This window comes from Podarcis bocagei, assembly GCF_964188305.1.
Source record: "Podarcis bocagei genome assembly, chromosome: 1".
Lineage (NCBI taxonomy): Eukaryota > Metazoa > Chordata > Lepidosauria > Squamata > Lacertidae > Podarcis > Podarcis bocagei.
In genome coordinates this window covers 98,686,864-98,709,801 of record NC_138125.1, presented here as the reverse complement: position 1 = coordinate 98,709,801, position 22,938 = coordinate 98,686,864, and the positions used below count along the sequence as shown (strand labels likewise).

Genomic DNA, 22,938 nt, shown 5'->3' with positions numbered 1-22,938 from the left:
ATCTGTCTTTGCATAGCTATGAATCTGTTCAAAAAGATCTGCAGTTATTTAAGTAAAGCGATTTTTTTAAAAAAAGGCACGCAAGAGCTTTCTCTCTTTGTCTCAGTTTAAATCATTATCTTCATGGAGATATTAAAGTAATTCTTTTAAAAGGCACTTTTGCAAAAGAGGCTTTTTCTGTGACCATTACCTTGTAATGTCTTGACAAATGAGCTTTTGTTTTATACTTAATACATGATTAATATGAAATGACCTTTTCGCTCATCGGGCAAGAAATTGTCTTCCCTGTTGTTCCAGAATGTTAATAGCAGCAATGATGTCTTTTCATTTGACATTTTACCTAATGCATTATACAGAACACACTTTACAGACACACACCCCTCCAAAGCAATCCAGGAAAAAGTTAACGGTGAGAAGGAAAGATTACTTATGAATATGCTGAAGTAATTTTAAGCAGCGTCAGTAAGTCAGGTATGGAGAATCTTTGGTCTGCCACATGTTGCTGAACTGCAACACCCATCATCCACAGCGATCAGCCATGCTTGCAGGGGATGATGGGAGATGTAGTTCAGCTGTAAGTAATTTGGAACTGGTTATCAATAAGTTGCGTCCAATAATTAAATTTACAGTTAATCACTAAAGCCTTATTTTGGCTGACTGGCACATCTTGAAAAATAGTTTTATAGACAGTTCCACAAAATGGCTGCCATGAACATATGGCTAGTGAGAAATATTTTTGGGATGTGTATGCGTATGCTCAGGTAAAAAAATGTCAAATGAGAAGGAGTCTTAACTCAAGAAACTGATAACACATTTTTACAGCCGTTGCCATTTATTATTACAGACATTTCTATGCCACCCTTCAAGAGAAATTCCCAGGGCAGTGTATATAATCATGGCTCAGATGTAACTTGAGGGTACATGGGACAATTCCCTCTGTTTGATTACTCTGATTGGTGTATCTTAGAACAAGGATGGAAAAAATGGCTCTCCAAATGTTAGTAACGGGTCCCATCATCCCTAACTATTAGCCATGCTGACTGGGCCTGACAAAATTTTGTTTATTTAACACTATTTATTTATTTATTTCAGACATTTATACTCTGCCTTTTAGCCAAAAAGCCTTTCAGAGCAGCTTACAAAACTCAGTACTAAGGTGGTTCCAGTTTTCAGCTCATAATCTGAAAAGGGGGCACGCAAGGAAAAAGAAATGGGATTAAAAAGGGAGAAGTAAGCTCAAGCACAAGTTCTTATAGACAATAATCAGATGTGGGGTTTCTTGCATTAGTTTCCCTGGTTATAATGCTAGCACTTATAGATGTCCTGATTTCTAATGCACCTTTTACATTGCAATACCTGTTGTGTTATGGAACTGGCTTTTTTATCGCTGTATCGCCATGTCATGCTAAATTTTCAGTGGCAGGACAGTAATAATAATAATAATAATAATAATAATAATAATAATAATAATAATAATAATAATAAAATTTGTTATTTGTACCCTGCCCATTTGGCTGGGTTTCCCCAGCCATTCTGGGTGGCTCACAATAGAATATTAAGAACATGATAAGACATCAAACATTAAAAACTTCCCTAAACAAGGAAATTACAATGTGAAATTCCAGTGATTTTCCAAGTTCATGGGTTGCAAATGAATCCCCACCGCACCACGGAATCTACACATAAATGAGTGCCAAATTTCCACTAGATAATAGAAATAGCTTTTTACATCTCATGAAAGAACACATAAAATGTCAAAATTATCAGGTCAGGAAATGTTGGGAAAATAGAGCTATATAATTCTGCCTGTACAGCAAGTTCTCACTAGTGTCAATGGTGTTCTGGCTGTGTTCACGAGGGCCAGAACACCAGTGTCAAGGGTGTTCTTGCCCTTCCCAGAAGCACTATTGCTTTCCCACTCAAATCCAGGATCAAAGCAGGTGACAATGTCCAGGCCAAGATGACAGGGCAGCTCCTGCCCCACTTATAAGATGATTCCCACAGACAGTCTGTGCAGCACCCATAGCTACTTATAACGTGTCAATAGGTGCCAACAAATTCTCAACTAGTTCAAAGATGCCTGCAGGATCCCTGATGGGAAATCTCTTGCCAGGCTCTTAAAACTGGAAAATAACTTGCCACATGTATGGGAATTACTCAGGTCATAGAAACTGACTGAGGTTAGTCACAATGCTGTTGTTGTTGCTGCACCTCTTGCAAAGTTGTCCATCTTTTGCTCTGAGAAGGAAAAAAAGAGAGTCTGTGGGTCCTCCGCCATCCCCCTATTTCACACACCTCTTCATTTACTTGTGTCAATGGAGGGAAAGCAAGCCCTCATCTTCCTTCCTACTTCCAACACCTAATGTGCGTCTGCACCAACAATAGAAAAGGGGGAAAGGAGAGAGACAGCTGCCAGGAGAAGAGAAGGGAGAGGGAAGTGGAAGTCAAATGTGCAGTGTCCCTTAAATACACAATCTAAAGGTCTTCCTTTAGGTTGCTATCAGAAAAAGGTACCGGGAAAAAAGAGTGCTCATGGAAGAAGAAGAAGAAGAAGAAGAAGAAGAAGAAGAAGAAGAAGAAGAAGAAGAAGAAGAAGAAGAAGAAGAAGAAGAAGCTGCTGCCCAGGAGGGGGTCATTTGAATAGGAAAAGCTTTATGCATCCTGCCCCTTAATGGCAGCTCTTCCACTGAGATGGAGATCACACAGCCACACTGAATCATCTCTCACAAATCACAACAGCCTTCCTGGGCAGAGTGAGAGTCAACAACATTTAGAGGAACACAGGTTCCCCATTCCTGTCTTAGAATTCTCCGCTCAGAGTTGTTCTTAATGAGAATGCAGATATAATATAAAAAAGAAGATGCCCAGCGTGTTCTTCAGTCAAGCTGTGATGCTGCCTTCAAACGGTTATCAGACCAGTTGCAGAATGTTAACTTTTTCCACCCAGTGGAAAGCAGCAGGAGCAAGTTACCAGGAGGGTCACAACTTGTTGATGTGAACCAGTTTTTGATACGCTGGTCTTACAGGTCACTTGTGCAGAAAGGCTTAGAGCGCATCTGAAGAACACTCAAGATCTTTCTTTCTTTCTTTCTTTCTTTCTTTCTTTCTTTCTTTCTTTCTTTCTTTCTTTCTTTCCCTCTCCCTTTCCCTCTTTTAGAAGATTCCCTTTGGAGTGAAATTGATTGGACAAAAAAAGCTGTTTACAACCCAGTCTATTCAATTTTACCACTCTATTAGTTTGTGTGGGATAAGACGAAGCAGCTATAATGAGGAAAACAGACTGAACCGGCCATTCCTCTGCAGTGCAGCAAGGTTTCCCCATGCCATTACATTTGTGCAGTTATCAAGCTACCAATGGTTGAACTGAGCTAGTGCAGCAGTGCTCTTGTTGCTCTACCGACATAATAATCTGTATACAGCCTTAGGTTAATAGAATTGTGTCCATTTTGTGATGCGAGAGCAGAAAAGAGAGACTTGCAGTGGAACAAAAAATGAGATGGGAATCTTTCACCAGGCCTGCTTGCCTCAGCACAATGCTACATTATTTAATGCAGTGGCACACAAGGCCAGCCTCAGGTGATTAGTAATGGCTCTGCTGCTGCTGCTTAAAATCAGTACATGCAAATTCTGGAACCACATATAAGTGTATGAAAGGTCTTACACTTGCAAAACCTTTAATGAGTTCAGTTTGCCACTCTAAATATGGAAATCCTATAGTCCTGCTACACTGAGCAGCTCTTCTGGTAGGGCTAATGCTAGCACAAATGTAGTCAACAGTCCTAATCTCAACCAGAAGCAGAGGTGACCATAATTTCTTGTACAGCAATGAAATGGACATCCTTATAGCATTCCAGGCCATTCTGCTGCCACCATTCACCATCAGCCTCTGCATTTGGCCACAAAGAAAGTACCAATTAAACCCCAATGTCCTCACTCAAACAAGAACACTCAGTGTGCAACTAGGACATCCAGAATGTGACTACACCACCCAGTCCAGTCCAGTCCATCATGATGTAATGGACAGGCACACAGAAGTTGTCCTAAACTCCAGATCTCCTTGCACATGGTTTTGTATTGGAGCATGCAGTTCCCAGATTGTTTGTGTGGGAGGAGGGGAAAGTTACGGCTATTTAAAGTGGTGTGGTACTGCTTTAAATGTATAGGGCAGATGTGAAATAAGTAAATGGCTTGCTTCAAAAGTGTGAACATTTTTGCTTATAAATATTGTTTTATCCTTGCCTTAGAGCTTTTCAATGTGCTGCACAGAGGGGAATCCATATTCACTCTGATAATCAAAGAGGACTTGTTTTCACACAAGTCCCCTTTGAGTTCATGCTTATGTGTGAATTAGTCATTTAAAGATAATTCTGTGCATCCCCAGAGGTGTATCTCTCACTGCCTGGGAAGAAGATTGTTTCAATCTTTATGGGCTTATGTCCACAGAGTATTTCAAAGACAAAGAATAAATTAATAATTTAACAATCAGTGCAGCATTAAGGGAGACTATTGCAGCACCACTGAGGTCTCTGATGGAGTATCTTCAATGCCACTTGAGTCTTCACTAGTCATTGTAAACCACTGATTTCCATTTTCCTTTCTCTTTGTTTCTCAACCCCACGCCACCCTTTCTCTGCCTAGTACATATCATTATAAGCCTCTTTTAAGTATTAGTCAGGACAAATCCTCACTTAATAAATGAAGATATGTGAAGTTGCACACAGTGCCATTGCGCCACCCTTTGTGCAAGCAGAGATACAAATCAGGAAGTCTTGTTAGTTGTCACTTCCTGCTATGTGCAAACTGGGAACAATGGTTAATGGCTTCCAAACAAATCAACGTGTACTTGTTACATCATACTGACATTATGCCAGAACCCATATGCATTCCCTGGGGCCAAGCAGGAATCCCAAGTCAGTCATGGGAGATATTGCCATTCCCATGGCAATGAATCAAAATGGAGCTGTAGGACTTCCCCATAGTGATTGCTTTGGAAGACAGAGAAATGGACTCAGAAGCATGGGACCAAAGGGGGCATGTGTGGTCTTGGAACTCAGTTGTTTTCTCTCCCTGCAACTGCTTCAAGTTTAAAGCAACCGTTGGGTATAGACAACCCATCAAAGGGTGTGCTGTTTCTAAACCCCAGCAAAAACACTTTGAAGGCTTGAGTCAGGACTGGAGCTTCTGCAATGTGTTCTGATAGGAAAGAGACTTATTAAGGATGGTGTAGGAGTGCTTTCTTAGATCAGCCTTCCCCAACCTGGCACCTTCCAGTTGCTTTGGACTACAATTCCCATTAGCCCTAGCCAGCATAGCCAATGTTCAGGGATGATGGAAGCTGTAGCACATGATATCTTAAGAGACTCAGGCTGGGAAAGGCTGAACTAGATGATTTTCAGGATGAATATGATTCTAGAATGCTAAGAAAGTTCCTAGAGGCATGAAGGAAGGCAGTATATGCAACCTGCATATGGAAGTGGTTTGGAGATAGGCAGGTGTCAATCAGACTCCACCTTTTCCTGATGGAAAAAATGAGGTTTCTCGCAATGGTAGAGCAGCAAAGATCCTATTCTGCCAATCTCCCACATCATTCCCTTTGAATGTCCAACACTTCAGTTTGGGGGAGCCCTGCTGGGTGCTTACTTTAATGTCCTTTTGGTATCAAGCAAAGGTCTTTTTATTTCCACAGAACTTAAATCTTGATGTAGCCTTTCATGCAGCATTGAATTTTATAGTGTAATCCTGTTTACTCAGAAGGAAGTCCCATTGAACTTAGCTGGGATCTTACTTCCCAGTACATGTGCTTGCAATTGCAGGCTTATTGCATTTCTCTTTTAATTGCTTTTGTTTCTAACTCAGTGGGTTATATTCTGAAAACAACATTGAGAACTGTTTTTAGAAGACAGCCTATATAGTAGTAATATTGGCTATTCAACTAATAATTCAGCTAATAATTACATGAGCAGAGCAACTTTGGCTTGTGTAATGGGACTTTCCTTCCTTGTCCCTCACTCCACTATACCACTTGTACCATCCCGAAATCTACTCTGAAAGTTTGTGGGCATCCCTAGAAGAGATTTAGGGGGTGAGCAGGAGGAAAGTCTCATTGCACATGTGGAAATTCACTTGTACAAGGAGCTCTTTAGTGCTACCTTGAATACAACCATCAATCAATCAATCAATCAATCAGTCAATCCCCATCCATCCCTACCCACCCCTCTATCCCAGTTTAGACCCTTGGAATGACTGCATATGGACATGCCATTACAAATATTGATAGCAATAATGTAGACTGTAAGCTCTCTAGTAGGGACAGCATCGCCTGTGCCCTGGAGATTGTTCCAAGGACCACAGCTGGCTAGCCATTTATTTGTGTTGCCATTTACATTCATTTTCCAGGAAGGGTAGGCTAAACAGATAATCACAGGTTAAAGGCTAAGAGAACTGCTGTAGTTTTTGTCTGATTCTTGGAGTGTCTCAGTTGCAGAAAAAGAGCCCTGGGCTTTCAAAGCAATGTCTCTAAATTATTAACTAGAAATTGCATTAAGCCATACCCAAAGTTTTCACAAATTTGTGGAAAAGAGCCATCGAAATGCCATTTAGTGTAGTTGCCCCAGATGGGCTTCTGGCATTTTCAAAAGAAACACTGTTATTTGTTAACATCTTTCCACTTACCCCCAGCCATCTGCATTTCTACAGGGTTGTTTTAAATGACTTTCCTTGATAGTAAACCTGACTTTGAGCCCACCATAAGATTCAACATAATTTTTAGTTATTGAGGTTTTGATATTGCATGCATCTCTGTTGAATTGCACTCTGTGCGACAGAAGGCTCAAGCACCCATATTTTCTATAATTAGATGTATATGCTAGACCAGCATCTTTTTAAAATGTGAAGGAAAAAAATTGGATGGTCTTTTTTTAAAGACTTCATGGAGGATATGTCTGTGTTATTCCTCTGCTGTTGGAGGCAGCATGCTTCCATTTAACTATTGCTTGGAATTGTAAGTTGGGAGAGTGCTGTTGTACAGTGGTGCCCCGCAAGACGAATGCCTCGCAAGACGGAAAACTCGCTAGATGAAAGAGTTTTCCGTTTTGGAGGTGCTTCACAAAACGAATTTCCTATGGGCTTGCTTCGCAAGATGACAATGTCTTGCGAGTTCCTGCTGGTTCCCCCCCCCCTTTTTCTAAGCCCCTAAGCCACTTATCAGCTGATCCGATCAGCAGATAAGCCGCTAAAAGCCGCTAATAGTGCTAATAGCGCTAATCCGCTAATCCTTCAATGGGCTTGCTTCGCAAGAAGAAAAAACCGCTAGACGAAGAGAATCACAGAACGGATTCTTTTCGTCTTGCGAGGCACCACTGTACTCAGATCCTGCTTATGCAAAACTGGGACATCCCAGTTTTTCCCACAAGAGCATGGCGGGCATTTTGGGCACTATGATTGCATGCAGGTCACGTGACTTGCGAGGGAGCATGGCCAGGAAGATGCACCTCCTGGTTTGGGGATTCAAGATGTTGGAGGATATGGCTTCCCATGGGCATCTGGTTGGCCACTGTGAGAACAGGATTCTGGACTAGATGAGCCTTTGGCCTATTGCAGCAGGGCTCTTCTATTGTTCTTATATTTTGTAAGCCAACTCGAGAAGTTCCGTTATAAGAACTGTAAAAGTGGGATAACATTTTTAAAGCCAGCAAAGGTAAAAGAAATATAAACACACACGATATGTTTCTTGTTGCTTTTCTGCATAAACATTATAAAAGTAAAAAAGTGCATAAAATAGCGCTCTGCTGAAAGACGCCATACTTTCTTAAAAAGCTCCTTGAAAGTTTTTGCTGTGGCTGTGCCAAGATTTGAACTGGCTGTTTTTTTGAAGTTTTTTTTATATTATATATAAAAAAGAAAATTGATAAATGTAGTGTCAGAACCAAAGCTGCAATGGGGACCCAATCCCAGGTGGAAATTGGTTTGCAGAATTGGAAAAATATGAGAGGAGGAAAGGAAGGCTGGCAGGAAAAAAAAATGATGATAAAAGAAGAGAGTGGACGTGAATAAGAGAAAGCAAATAAAGGAGTGTATAAAACCTCATAATTTATTATTGCTCTGCCAAAGGAGACTGAAATGTATGACATAAACGTAAAAGAAGAAAACAAATCTCCTTTGCCTTTGCTGGGAGAAAAGTTTAATGGGCAGCATTCCTCAGAATGGCTCTTCTGAGTGCCCTGCACAGCAATATATATATATATAAAATTCGAACCATCATAACCATGGGAGTAAATAGAGAAGTGGTAATACATAAGGCAATAACGTGCTAGGAGTCTCCAGTCTTGCACTACTGTAATCATTTAACAATATTAGAGCTGGTCTTTGAGCATCAACTGACTTGTATATTTCATGTTGTGCATGTGGTCTGTGTATCATTTCACCCCTGCATCTGACAACGCCAAGCCCCAGTAGGTGGGGTGCAACATGATGGGATGTGTGTGTGTGTGTGTGTGTGTGTGTGTGTGTGTGTGTGTATCAGGAAGTAATTTTCTGTATGAAATTTGCAAACCATACAAACACAGTTCAAAGCATACGTGGATCCCTTACCTGCAGTGTCCACACAGTGTGAGAAGCAGTGCCCAAGCTACCGAGTCGACACTGTTTCCCGCCCACACCATCCTGCAAGATTCAGATCTTCCCTAGGCAAGTTCCACCTATTATTTATTTATTTTGGAGGTGCTCCAATCATAGAAATTGCATTGGGATTGAATCTGAGGAACACAATGTTATTTAATATATACCTTTCCTCACACACTGTCTGTCCTTGTAGAGGTCAGGTGTGATCATATAAAGGTCATTTGCTTGTATGATCAGATGCAAATTCCTGATCTGAGCACTTGTTGTTCAGATTTATTAGTAGAAAGAAGAGCTACCAATGCTACATATGTAGAGATTGATTAATGGTTTCTATCTTGTGCTTCTACCATTGAAGGCAGTAGATGTGGGGTTTCCCAAGAGCCAAGCCCAATTAGCTCCATCAATGTTGCTTCGTCATATCTTTGGATCACATGCTGGGGTTATCTTAATTTTAGAAAAATCGCACATCAGAAAAGGACTTGGCATACACTAATCCAACAATATCAATCTCTCATAGATTAATTTGTTTACTTGAGATTATAGTATGAAACAAACTGAGAAATGGTTCTATATTTGATAAGTACCAGTGTTAGGGATGAAGAAACCACAGCTCTCCACAGGGCTTTTTTCCAGCCAGAATTCACCGAAACTCAGTTCCAGCATCTTTCAGGTGGGTGCCATTGCCATCATAAGAGAACAAGGGAGGCATTCATGGTGAGTTCCAGCACCTCTTTTTCTTGAAAAAATAGTACGGGCTTTCCAGATGTTGTCGTACTCCACCTCCAATCAGCCCAACCGGAATGGCAAATAAGCAGGAACTATGGGAGTTGTAGAACTACAACTTCTGAAGTGGCACATACTCCCTATCCCTGACCTTTGTAAAGTGAGAAGAATACAATAATACCATGAAGATAGGTAGCTCAAGCTAGTAAGCCATCCTGTAGTTCTACAGAATTGCTAAAGAGACGGTTTTCTATAATATAATCCAAAGGTTGTATTCATATGAAGTTAAGTTACTTGTATGTGTTTGGATTGTAAGGATAATGCTAGTTCCAAGACCAGCAGAATGCAAGTGCCGCTGCAAGTCTCTTTAGACATTAAAATAAGTCTGGTGTAACAAGATTAATTAAATTGCTAATCGTGTGGTGGTGGCTTTTAAATACTCAGCATGTTCACATTGGAAACGTTCTGTCGTTTGCCATTATGTGCCTCCCAAGGATCACCCAGTTCATCTTTCTCTTCCCCGCAGTAATGAATCACAGAGATTCATAACCAGGCCCTTGTGCTTGTTCATTAGCCAACTCTGAGGTTACAAATGTGATAGGAAATATTGAACTGCAGGGCTGACCTTCAACTGTTTGCCTTGAAATAATAATACTTGACATAAATACATTGCAATCCATGGATATTGGAAATCTGTACAATTGGCATTAGGGTTGCAGTGCAACCTCTGAGTGTCCTACGCACAGTATTATTAATGACACCCCAACTCATTGATTCCTACGTAATTTTTAAAGTGTTCCATCTCTTTCAGCTACCACGTGCCCCTGGACTTTATTACTGATGGGATCTTGCCCTGTTATGGACTCCAGTCCTTTCTCAATTTGGGACTGCTTCCATCAAAGCCTTTGCTCTTGCTATCCCCTCTTGCCTTTGCCACTTTTCAAAGCTGATATTTTCTCATTTTCTGAACACCCAGCTCTCACAGCATACCCCCTGACCCAATGGGCAGCTAGATGATTCAGTAGGCATTTTTCAGTCGCTGAAGCACAAGTTATGACTTTTATTGCTGCAGCGGCCACATTAGCCTGTGTCATAGAAATGGACACGACTGCCGTGATTCTCAGAATGTTCTGTTTCTTCCTTTTAATTTTAGCTCTGCTAACATGGTGATGGCCTCTGTTGCTTCTAGGACATAGTGACATATTTCATGGAATACAATGAGTTGAGAAGATCTCCCTTTAGATGTTGGGGGGGGGGGTGTTCCCTGCCATGGGCTGAACTCTGAGTACCTGGTTCTGATGATGACATGTCCTTTTCCCCTTTCCCCAAAAGACAGCTTTTGGGCTTTTCTCAAGTCATCATCTTTGTCTAGATAAATCTTTTTTTTGGTACTCTGCACAGCCAGCCTTTAAAAGATGCAATTGCTCCTGGGATGATTCCTTTTGCAAAACTGGGTGTAAGTCCAAAAAAAGCTTGACGAAGAAGAGGATCTGTATAGTTAAAGCTATGGTTTTCCCAGTAGTGATCTATGGAAGTGAGAGCTGGACCATAAAGAAGGCTGATCGCCGAAGAATTGATGCTTTTGAATTATGGTGCTGGAGGAGACTCTTGAGAGTCCCATGGACTGCAAGAAGATCAAACCTATCCATTCTGAAGGAAATAAGCCCTGAGTACTCACTGGAAGGACAGATCCTGAAGCTGAGGCTCTAATACTTTGGCCACCTCATGAGAAGAGAAGACTCCCTGGAAAATACCCTGATGTTGGGAAAGATTGAGGGCACAAGGAGAAGGGGATGACAGAGGACAAGATGGTTGGACAGTGTTTTCGAAGTTACCAACATGAGTTTGACCAAACTCTGGGAGGCCGTGGAAGACAGGAGTGTCTGGCGTGCTCTGGTCCATGGGGTCACAAAGAGTTGGACACGACTAAACGACTAAACAACAACAACAAAGAAGAGGATCTATAGAAGGTTTACCTCTCAAAGATAGGATTAACTGGGCACTTAACATGGAAAGCTTCAGAGTGATTTCCAAATAACTGTTTGTATACAACTATAGAGTTGGAAGTCATTCAATACAAACCCTTCCTTTAAAACATCTGCCAATTGGCTACACAGTTCAGACCACAGTGTTTAGGGCCACAAGCAGGGAGCAGAGAGGCTCCACAGGTATTAGTAGCACCTTTGGCTTTGGATGAGTGACTCTTGTAAGTGAATCACACCACCACATGCTGTGTAGGGGAGCCCAGAAAAAGCATCGCCTGAAGTTTCTTAATAGCTCAGTTAAGAGATGGCTGAGATGTTGAAGTTGTATATTTAATGTAATAAAAAATGCGTTTGGCAATGTTTGGTGAAAAAGATAGTAGATAGTGCTTAAAGAGTTAATGTGCTTAAAATTGCTGAAGCTGTCACAGTAATTAATGTTCCCAATAAACATGCTAATTAGTTGACATGGAGAGAAATCTTCCAGGGAATGTGTTGGACCCTTTCATATTATCCTGAATGCAAACACTACCTTATCATATCCTTGCCATTGAACATTACCTTTACATCATTTCTTGGGTTTAGACACTTGTTATTGACTATTCACAGAACAGCAAAAAGACTTAATAAAATCTGACAGTAGGCTGCTTTTCCTGCCTGCATAGATTAAGTGTGTACCGTGTTTGCATTTCAATTAGCTAAAACTAATTGAATAAATATTTTACTTTTTAGCACCTTATTTGGCAACTAGCTTGGAGGATGAAATAAATCTCTGACCTGGAATTACGTCCTGCTTTTAAAATAGATTATCACAAGTTTATTCTGTTACATATGTGATTTTTTAAAAAAATGTTATGCATGTGTGTGTGTGTATTTATTTATTTGAAAATATTTTAAAAATATTTACTAATCTAGAAAAATACAGTTTTTGCATTACCTATTTGCTTTGGAGTTGTTTAATATTATAAAGAGCATCAATTTTATTTTTATTTTTCAAGTGCTCAAAATGGGTGCCATGTATCTTTCTCTCACCACCCTCCCCATATCTACTTGATTTCCCATTCTGGTTTTTATTGTTTCTTCTGACATGTCCATCCATTCTTGCCTAAGACTGTGATTGTTTTGAAGCAATGGCTTAAGCAAAAATATAATACCCCACAAATCAGTATAATTACTGGGGTGGTTTCTTACATTCTTTGATCCCCGCCTCCTCCTTGTTGCCTCACCTCACTGTTCCTAATTTGTAAAGAAAAATACTGGGATGACAGAGTCGCAGCTTGTAATTAGCTGCTTTTTAAGAAGCATTGACAATTCCTTCAAGGCATCTGTGGTGCCAGATTCATTGCTCTGGCCAACCTGAGCCACATCGGTATGTGCAGGTCAGTGGCTTCTCCGATGGAAGTGTATTTACAGTGGTACCTTGGGTTAAGTACTTAATTTGTTCTGGAGGTCCATTCTTAACCTGAAACTGTTCTTAACCTGAAGCACCACTTTAGCTAATGGGGCCTCCTGCTGCCGCCGCGCCGCCGGAACACGATTTCTGTTCTTATCCTGAAGCAAAGTTCTTAACCTGAAGCACTATTTCTGGGTTAGCGGAGTCTGTAACCTGAAGCGTATGTAACCTGAAGCATCTGTAACCTGAAGCGTATGTAACCCAAGGTACCACTGTACATCATTCTTAAAATCTGTACAGATTGTATTTCTATTTTATGTCTCTTGACAAATGAGGAAGCCAAGGATGGTCTGTAGTGGTTTGTGGGGTGGTGGTGTTCATCTGGCTTTGCAAAGCCATGCCTCATAGCAGGTTACCAAGTGGGAAGGACAAGGCAGCGGGGAGCTTGGTGCAGCATTGGATTGCTCTGCTGCTACACCTGCCCTGTGCCAGACTTCTTGCTTCCTCGCTTCCTCGCTTCCTCACAGCCACCATAACAAGCAGTGGCATACAGCATTGGGAAGGCAGGTGAGCAACACCATCCCACCTACAAAGGCCTGACAGCCACTAAGAATTATTGTATTAAATTCCCAATTAGAGATGGAGAAAAAATACAGTGGTACCTCTGGTTATGGACTTGATTCGTTCCGGAGGTCTGTTCTTAACCTGAAACTGTTCGTAACCTGAGGTACCACTTTAGTTAATGGGGCCTCCCGCTGCTGCTGCACTGCTGGCACACAATTTCTGTTCTCATCCTGAGGTAAAGTTCTTAACCCAAGGTACTCCTTGAGTCTGTAACCTGAAGCGTCTGTAACCCGAGGTGTTTGTAACCTGAGGTACCACTGTAATTCTTTTCACATTTTTATGAGAACCCTGCCCAATTTGTACTTTCTAAACCATTATAGGAACTGAAACACAGCTCTTCTCTAAATTTTGCAAAGTAGTTCTCTGTCCAAAGAATTCCTATAGAAATGCTTACTTACGATGTGAAATGTGCTCTAAAAGATGTGTATATTCATGAAAGTAATGTACAAAAATGCACTTTATTAGCCCCAGCATGGAGTGCATTTGCAGTAATCCAGGCTTGAGGAGAAATGCCCAGGAAAACACGTATCAATTTTGACGCAGACTTTCATTTAAAAATAAAATAAAATAAAGCAAATGTATGTTGACATGTGGCAAGCCAAATTTAAGACTGGAGAAAGACAAAACACAGAAAACCTTAAAATTATAGCTTCATTCTTCCCATCCCAAAATTATTTCTTTGTTCTAGGCAAGCTAATTGGCCTACATATAAATGACCTGTTACCAGTGCTTTTTTCTAAAAAAAAAAAAAAAAGGTTAGGGGTACTGTCATTTTCCTGCTCAGATTGAATTACTGCCCTTCAATGAGGCCAAACTTAGATTCACAAAATGTTTAGGAGTATGCGTACCCCTGTGTTCCCCCAGAAAAAAAGCACTGCCTGTTACCTTTGCTTGTCAGCATGTGGAAGGGAAATGAATAATCTGAATCTGTTAGACCCATTCACTGATGAAAAAATGAATTGTACATAATTTCTTTGGACTTTCCTGCCTCACTTTGAGGTGCTTTGAAGAAATTCCACTTTGGCTTGAACAAGCCCAAACTTCTCAGAACGGCCCTGCTTTGGTACTTGATTTGGGATTCATCCAAATCTTTTGCACATTCCTAATTTATAGAGCTTTAGCATTTGCTCTGTCACCCAGAACACTACTGCACCTATCTTTAAACAGAACTACTTAAAAATATTTATAGGAAGGTCAGCAGGGGTATAAATGTTATTTTATCCTCACTCCCAGAAAGCATATGTTGAGATGTATCCGGCGTCTAATATCTTATTTCAAGAGTTTTAATGGGAAAGGTAAAAGCAGTTTATTTTAACCCCTTGCACCGATATGTCAATGCAATGGAAAATATTTGTAGCATTAAAATGTAAATTTGCTTGATGGTACTTGTTATGGATTTCCGACTTGTTCAGAAGTAATTATTCTGGAATACCTGCAATGTAATCAATACCTAGTGGTCTGAAAATAGGAGTGATGACAGTAATTTGGTTTTGCTGCATTTGACAGGACTGCAGTCTATTCTCATACCTTTTAAAAAACATCATTTCTGAGATAGCAGTAGTGGTAATAGTCATATGGGCAGAATAACAAGTGGCGGAAGGTTAACGAATCTCTGTGAACCAATAAAGTATTCTGATGAGCTGATAAATCGAATGAGTAACAGAATTCTCTGGAAGCTAGCCCCTAACTTGGAAAATTACTTGTCATGGCAACAGGCAGGTGTCACTGCTGAGATTACAACCTTGGAGCAAAGAGATTGATCTAATTTGCACAATGAATGAGTCTTACTTATAGGAAATCTATAGGCAGTTGGCAGTGGTGAATGGTTAAGAAATATAACTAGTTCAGACCTGGCAAATCTTTTCAATTCTAAATTAAGAAGTAAGGACATTGTTTCCAGAAAATGCAGTGTGTGGCAATGTAAAGGTCAAAATATATTTTGCTTCTCTTTGGGGAGGCTTTTATATAATTACCTGTTCCCTTCATTAAACTGCACGTGAGGCCATTCAAGAGTTATCTGTTCTGATTTTTAGAGAGGACGTGACCTTCCTTATGGTGGAGCAAGGTACCATGGGAAGGAGCACAATTACCTATTCTAGTCAGGTTCAAATGAAGACCATTAAAAGAACGTTTTATTCCTTTTAATTCTTATTTCTGTGAGCATGAAACAGGGCTTAAAGCAAGGAAAGGACCATCTGAAAAACTAGAAAAAATGATTAAATATAGAAATAGATTGTGCTTGTTTGTTTATGCTTGATATTTTTACTCCACTTTTCAGACTATCATCATCTCGCAAAGCAGATCATGCAAGAAAAGGAAATGAGACAGGCCCTGCCATGAGACTTGATACTGAAAAAAGACACACAAGAAAAGGGAAGATAGCAAGGGGAACACATATTCTGATCAAGGGTCCACAAATTGTTTCTTTACAAAGCTCTTTGCTGACCATTCTCCACCTCTGGCAATCATCCTTTTGTCCATTTGCAAATGTATTCAGAACTTCCAGTGCAGTAAAGGAGAGGAACCTTCCTTCCAGGTAAGGCTACCTAATTCAGCTTCTATTGACTTTTTCCATAGTACACCATTTAAGTTGACACGTAGCTTTGCTAATATAAAAATCCCCATCACATTTCTTTCCACTGTTTTCTCTATTATTATACCTAATATATTAAATTATTTTGGAGCTCTTCATAATTCCTTTTGGATTTTGTCACCCTGAACAACTTGGTGTCATCAGCAAACTTGGCTCCCTCACTACTCAGCCTAAATCCTAGCATCATCATTCCTCAGCTTTTGCCATATGCTGAAGACACACCTTTTTATCTTGTCCATTGTCAGCTGAGGTAGTTTGTTTTATGGGGCCCATCTCTTTTATTGAACTTGGACTGTTCTGTTCCATCTGGAATGGTTTTACTTGTTTCATAATTGTAATAGTTTTATCTTGCTTGTTTTTTTAAAAAAGATTCCGTATTATCGTGTTGTAAACCACCCTGGACTGTTGCAGTGAAGGGTGGGTGAGAAATCTTATAAATAAAAATAAATAAGATTAGAATAGCACATTCCAAAGCTGAGGTGCTATAAAGGTTGAGTTTGTCCTGCTGGTGATATTTATATAACATATTTTATTCATACATATACAAACACACATCACAAAGAATTGCAGCTGCAGGACTTTTATTAAACAGCAGCAAAATAGGAGTTAACAGAGATTGATGACCTTTCTGAAAACAAAGCAAACAAAAAATGTAATGAATATTCTTTGGAAAATGTTGCAATCTCTCACATGAAGTAGCATGAATTGAGCAGGTCCAGAACTGTTTCCGAATAGAATAATTTACTATAGAAATATGCTAAACAAGATCAGTCCTAAAGTAAGAGATCCATAATTCTGTTTGGGCCTCTGCATTCACTATACAGATAGAAACAAAAAATGTACTATTTATTTAATTAAAGCATTATCATCCTCCATCTTGTTGAAAAGATGCCCATAATAGTAGGACTGATGGACCTGTCTATTCCATTTGCCCAGTGTTCCTTCCTGCACCTAATATTGACCAATTCCCTCCCGCTCCTGGGACTGTAGGCTTATATGATATAGTTTACATTGTTCAATAGATCCCCATGTTACCCTTTGGAGGATAGAGGGGCTGCAGGGCAGGATGGGTTGCCTGAGTTGTTTTCCACTTGCATAACCATTGGATACAAGCTAGGTGACTTTCAAGATGGCTGCAGAGAACTTCTAGCAGACTTACCACCTTATGCTGTAATTGTATACTATTTATTGTACATCTGCTTTGGGGAACAATTTTTGGCTCACTGGGCCAGATCTGACCAAGCCTGTGTAGACATCACTGAGACAGACATGAAAATATGCTGGGAATGTGGGCTTGGGAGAGCACATCTTTGTTTGAGACTCTGTCCTGCCATTCCCAAAATCTCCCTGATACAGTGCATATGGAAGGTATTGAGGTGTCACTGCTGATGAGTGTAAGTTGCCCACAAGTCACTTCCATAAAGCAATGTGCTCAACACACAAGCCTGGCAGACCTTTATCTTGATATTGGTCACTAGCATCACATTTCTCCCATAGAATTTTGGAGATGCAAGCAATTGCCATAGCTGCCTTGCCAATATGCGTGTGAAGCTCAGTGTCGATGGAGAGATTGCTGGTTATTGTGGAGTCCAGGTAGACAGCACCATTTACCACCTCAATGCTGATGCGTGGGGTGCTGGCAACATCCTGACTCAGGATGTTGATCTTCATCAGGATGGTGGTAAGACCGAACTCCCTGCAGGTTTGGGCAAAATGGTTAATGAGTCTTGGAGTGCACTGTCAGGGCAGCATCATTTTCAAACAACATCTCTTAGATAAGAACCCATTGCACTTTGTTCTTGGTGTGGAGATGTGCCAGGTTGATCAGACCCCCGTTTCTCCTTGAATGGAGGTACATACCATCTTTGGTCAAACTGAAACCATAGGAGAGCAACAGAGAGAAGAATATGCTGCAAGAGAGTTGCTGCAAGAATGCAGCCCTGCTTCACACTGCTGTTTATTGGGAAGATGTCCGAGGATGAACCATCGTACTGGATGGTGCCGTGCCTGTTCTCATGAAAAATTTACATATTTGGCTCTTTCAAGACCAGATGTCATTAGGGGTTTTGTGCATCAATCTCCATTCCGTTTTCATTTATGACATTGCTTTTTGTGCTTGTAACATCAACAGAACGGCTTTGTTTTCTGCAGTGTCATTGCATTTCCAAAGGGACAGAACCAATTCTCTGAGGGATTCTTATGTAGAAAGAAGACACATACATTCATTTTTCTTCATGAAGTACAGATAGCGGGAGATAGAGAGATGGCATACCATATGCAGCTGTGTCTGAAATGAACATAGCTTTCTTGGCTTGTGATTGATAATGGAGTAACACTGTAATCTAATTGGAGCAGAGAATGACTTTGGTGAAAGAGCACTATTGGTTCTGTAAGATCTAAAACCTGGCAGCTGAAATTATTGGGGGTGCTATATGTTACTCAGCTGGATTCATTGGAAGAAAGTCGAACAACATCACTACAGAGTTCCTTGCAGTTTTACAAATACCCCCAACAAATACTAGGCTAAAATATATTCATGAGATACCAATTCAGAAACTTGTCAGTCCATAAGATCTCAACCTAAGAGATTCTCCTGTTGCGCAACCTACCACCTCTCTCTGATGATTAGCTCTGGAAACAGAGATTGCTCCTCACACCTCTGCTCCAGTATGCCTCAAAAGGATGGGTAAATTGAAACTCACTTTCAAGTGAAAGCAAAGGAATTAGATGCAGTAGATATATCAAGCACTCTGCAAGGCAAACTAAAAACTGTATATGTTGTATACTATTCTGAAGAGAGCTGAACACAGAATGATAAAAGGCACAGGCAAGGGTTGGTAGACAGGCTATTAAAGTTTTGGGATATGTAGCAATGAGGGCTTAAAACAGGGGTGGGGACTCTTTTCCTGCCTGTGGTTCACATTCCCTCCTAGGCAGCCTTCAAAGACTCACATGCAGTTGATGGACAGAGGCAAAAGTGGGTGGAGCAACGAATTCAGTTTTTACCTTTGCACAGTGGGCTACTTTCTACACACACACTCGTAGAAAGTCCTTAATCCTGTTTTGTTTTTTTTTTTAAAAAGTCTGCATACTTTGTTGGGTGCACACTCAGAATTCCTCCAAAGTATGGCAACTTCAAAAATCAATCAGAGTTTGATCATTGGTGATAAATTTGCCTAACAAACGTCCTGTCCCTTCTGTCTCCCTGTACCTGCAACTATAGGGGATGCAATCAAATTATTTGCAGGTGCCAAAGTATGGCTGAGTTTAGTTTGGTGGGTTACAAATTGTGCAGCCTTCGTTTAAGATAAGGCCAAAAGTATACTGGGTGGCATTTAACTAATGTTTACTCAGTGGAGACCCATTGAAATCAATGGACCTAACGTAATCATGTTCATTAATTTCAGCGAGTTTACTCTGAGTAAAACTTAGTTGAATACCATTCACTCAGCTTGTAAAAACTGACAATATACATATATATTGTGGCAGATGGAAAGCATTTGATGCCTAAAATTAAAGTTTAATTCTCCCTATTCTGTGAAGAAGAATGAGTATGTTACAGTAGGGTCATGATATAGGAAGTATATATGGGAAAGTGTGCATAACTTTTTCATTCTACGGAAATGTATGTGAAAGTTGTCATAAGGTGGTCCAGTTGTCCAGATGGTACATGATTCCAGAAAGACTACATCAGATAAGCAGAAATTATAAATGCTGGAAATGTGAGCCAAGTCTTGGAAGCGACTTCAATAGCTGGCAGTTGTGCACAAGGCAAAACAGTATTGATTTCCGATTGAGAATATAAGAGAGAAACAAAAGCACCACTAGATTTAGAACATGCTTTATTTTTACTGACAAATATATATATACATACAGCAACAAGAATAAATATATAGCCATAAGAACAGGTTAACAAAATTCAAGGCCAACAATAATCAGTAATAGCTCTGCTTAAGAGGTTTAAAAGTAAAAGAAAGAAAGCAGAAATGTAATAATTTGCACAGAATTGGAGTTTTATTTATTGACTAGTGGAACAAAAGGACACCTTCATCACGTGATCATAGGTACTTACTTGATATATTATGTTTGGTTTTGCTGAGACTATAATATTTAATGTAATAGCACAGCTGTAAAGTATAATGTTTCTTGTATTAATTTCTTCTTGACATTAATACTTAACATAGTATGAAGTTGAGCAATGTGCAATATTTCTCTTTAAAAAATCAAAATCCTGTATGATTTTTTAAAGTATTAATCTGGGCTGCAAGGAGTGAGCACAGTAGGCTGCAGATAAGGGTAGAAGGGCCTAGAAATTTGGGCACCAGTGCCAAAGGGCTAAAGCTTTAACCTCCTGGGCCATCGTCTAAGGTTTCCCCTGGATGTCACCCTAGACAAAGTCCTCCAAAACTCTGGGTACCTGGAGAAGAGATCCTGGGATATGCCTTCCAGCAATGATTGGAGCCACCGAAGTATGGTGCCCTTGCCCTTCATTTCAAGGTGGGTCAGATGGATATGAAAGCTGACATACTGAAAAAGCCATTGATGGAGCCAGAATCAATGGGATCTTACCCTCCTTACCAATATCCCGGTGTACACTGTTCTTCATGATGCCTAAGGCAAACTAAAGGTCACAGATACCTGGGGATTTGTCCTGTTGAACACAGTAGGGCTTACTTCTGAGTATACATGCACAAGATTGCACTATAATGGAACACACCCAAAACCAAACTTGAAATCTAAATTTAAAAAGATTTAGATTCACAATTTCCTCCAAGCATACCTGGAGCGAGGGTGCCAACAAGTTAGCTTGGCTTTCTGGCTTTAAGTTGGTCTTAAAAATGGAAAGCATATATGTATTCTCCCTTTGTCTTCATTTAATGATAGAATAACTTGCCAACTTTCCTAGGAACAGAAGATTTTATCATTTTATTACAAAACCAGTAAAATGTTATAAAAAAGGGAAGGTGTTATCAAAGGCAAACTTTAAACAGTAGATTTTAGTCTTCGGTGCTTCAACAGAAAACATTTGTATGCATGTATGTGTACAATTATTTATATATTGTTTATATTTAGTAAGGTTGAAATAATAACATTAGCAGCTTAATTCCAAAATCTAAGTTTGGGTAACTGTTGCATTTTTAAAATGTAGAGATCAGCCAATGCTTCTTTTCCCTATACTTCTAGAGGGTAACCTGACACCTGCTTAAAACCAGCAGAGACTAATCCAATTAAGTGTGCAATCTGCTCCTCATTCTGTCTTGAGACTACCTCCTCAAGTGATTTTTTTTATATCCCCCCACTTTTAGCCATACCCTCTTACTCCTAACCCTGATTCAACCTGATTAAGAGGTGTGATGAACATTAAATCTTGCTCTGTATTTTGTGACATTTTGGTTTACCCTAATTAAAGTATTGCCCAAGTGTAAATTGCTCAAGGTGATTTTCTCTGTTGACAATAAACAGTGTCTTTTTTCTTTTAAAAATTATTATTAGAGCAAGATCCCCTTCCGCTTAGGGCAGCTTAGGGCATATAAAATCATATTTTCATTAAACTGTAAGAAACAATTACAAAAGAGGCAGGGTTGGCAGTTTTAGCTTAAAGCAGGTTAAACACATGTAGAATAAAATACAACTTAAACAGTACTTTTGTTAAAAAATCTTATTGTGCGGTAAGCATGAATCTGAGTTTGTGCTGTCAGCATACATGTCTATTGCACAACTAATCCATCTTAAAAATTTGTGATGAGTGCACAAATTTTATTATTCTCCTTTTAATGCCCTAGTTCAGCTCATTAATTTTATATCTTTGATGACTGGCTAATGCTTACATTTGTCCTTCTAAATATGTAAATATATGACATTAAGTATGGAAAGTGGTGGGCATTTACATTTAAGGTATGAATAATGGTAGCATGTATTTTTTTTTGATGACCAATGGTTTCTAACAAATAAATTTGACTGACTGACTGGTTGACATAACTGATTAGTCATTTATTAATTGATTCAAAGTCAAGAAAGCAGTCCTAGTGACCTTAGGAAAAAAGTTCTTTCATTTTTTGTGTGTGACTCCTCTACTTGTAATGTAAATATTTATAGGTATCCCTAAGAGGTTGGCTAGGTTGAGAGATGGTAACTGGTCTCAACTTAGTGACCTGACTGTATATTCATACTCTGATATCCCAGGTCCTACTCCAGCACTCTGACCACTGCACCACACAACCTCTCCTGCGTGCTTGTTCTTCCAGTTAAAGGCTCATTTTGTCCTTTGATATGTCACCATTCTCAGTCATTCAAAATGAGCCTGAATTGATTCAGCATGTGAAATGTGAGGCTATGTATGATGTGTGGTGCCTTAATTTTAATGCATATGCACTGGGCTCATGGTGGTTAAGTATAGTATCCTGAGAGCAAGGAGAAGTGTGTGTGTTTTAAAGCATGACATTCAATGGTGTTTATCCATCAGTGAAATAGACATAGTTGATGGAACAGGTTACCCCTTTTTCCTTCAGCCTCTGTGCACCTTCCAAACCTGCTCCAAAATTGGGGTGGGGGGAGGGCAGCACAGTAGGCTGTAGATTTCATGTGGCTGAAACCATAAGCATGGCAACTCCAGTGCCCAACTGAGCATATTGACAATTTTTAAAGCCTAAAGCCCCTCTAAAAGTCAAAATAGGAGGAACATTAGGAGAGTGCTTTACTAGGGGATAAATCACAGGAATGAATGATTTTCTTCTCTCTTGCTAAAATGTAAGAAATTAATCTGGGAAAGCTAAATTGGGAAAAGGTTCTGGGAGCTCTTTCAGCTGCATCAAAGGAAAGTAGTATCTTGCTATGACAGGAGGGGATGATTTTCCTTTTTTTAAAAAAAATAATAGCGGTGGGGAATGCTTACTTTTTGAACATGCCAAGTAAGCATTAATTGGTCTGTGAATAATCGGCTTTTTAAGGGGTAGACTCCTCAGCACATCGTGGGTCATTCAAGCGTGCAAAAGATGTGAGGCAGT

General features: G+C 39.9%; 1 protein-coding gene across 1 annotated transcript in view; it reads left to right on the top strand.

The window, feature by feature from the left end:
* The first annotated feature begins 15,779 nt into the window (after positions 1–15,779).
* Positions 15,780–22,938, top strand: part of DPP10 (dipeptidyl peptidase like 10) — a 584,313-nt gene continuing 577,154 nt past the window's right edge. Inside the window, exon 1 of the mRNA XM_081199702.1 lies at positions 15,780–15,877. The gene's annotated coding sequence lies outside the window, so the exon portion shown is untranslated. The remainder of the gene's footprint in view (positions 15,878–22,938) is intronic.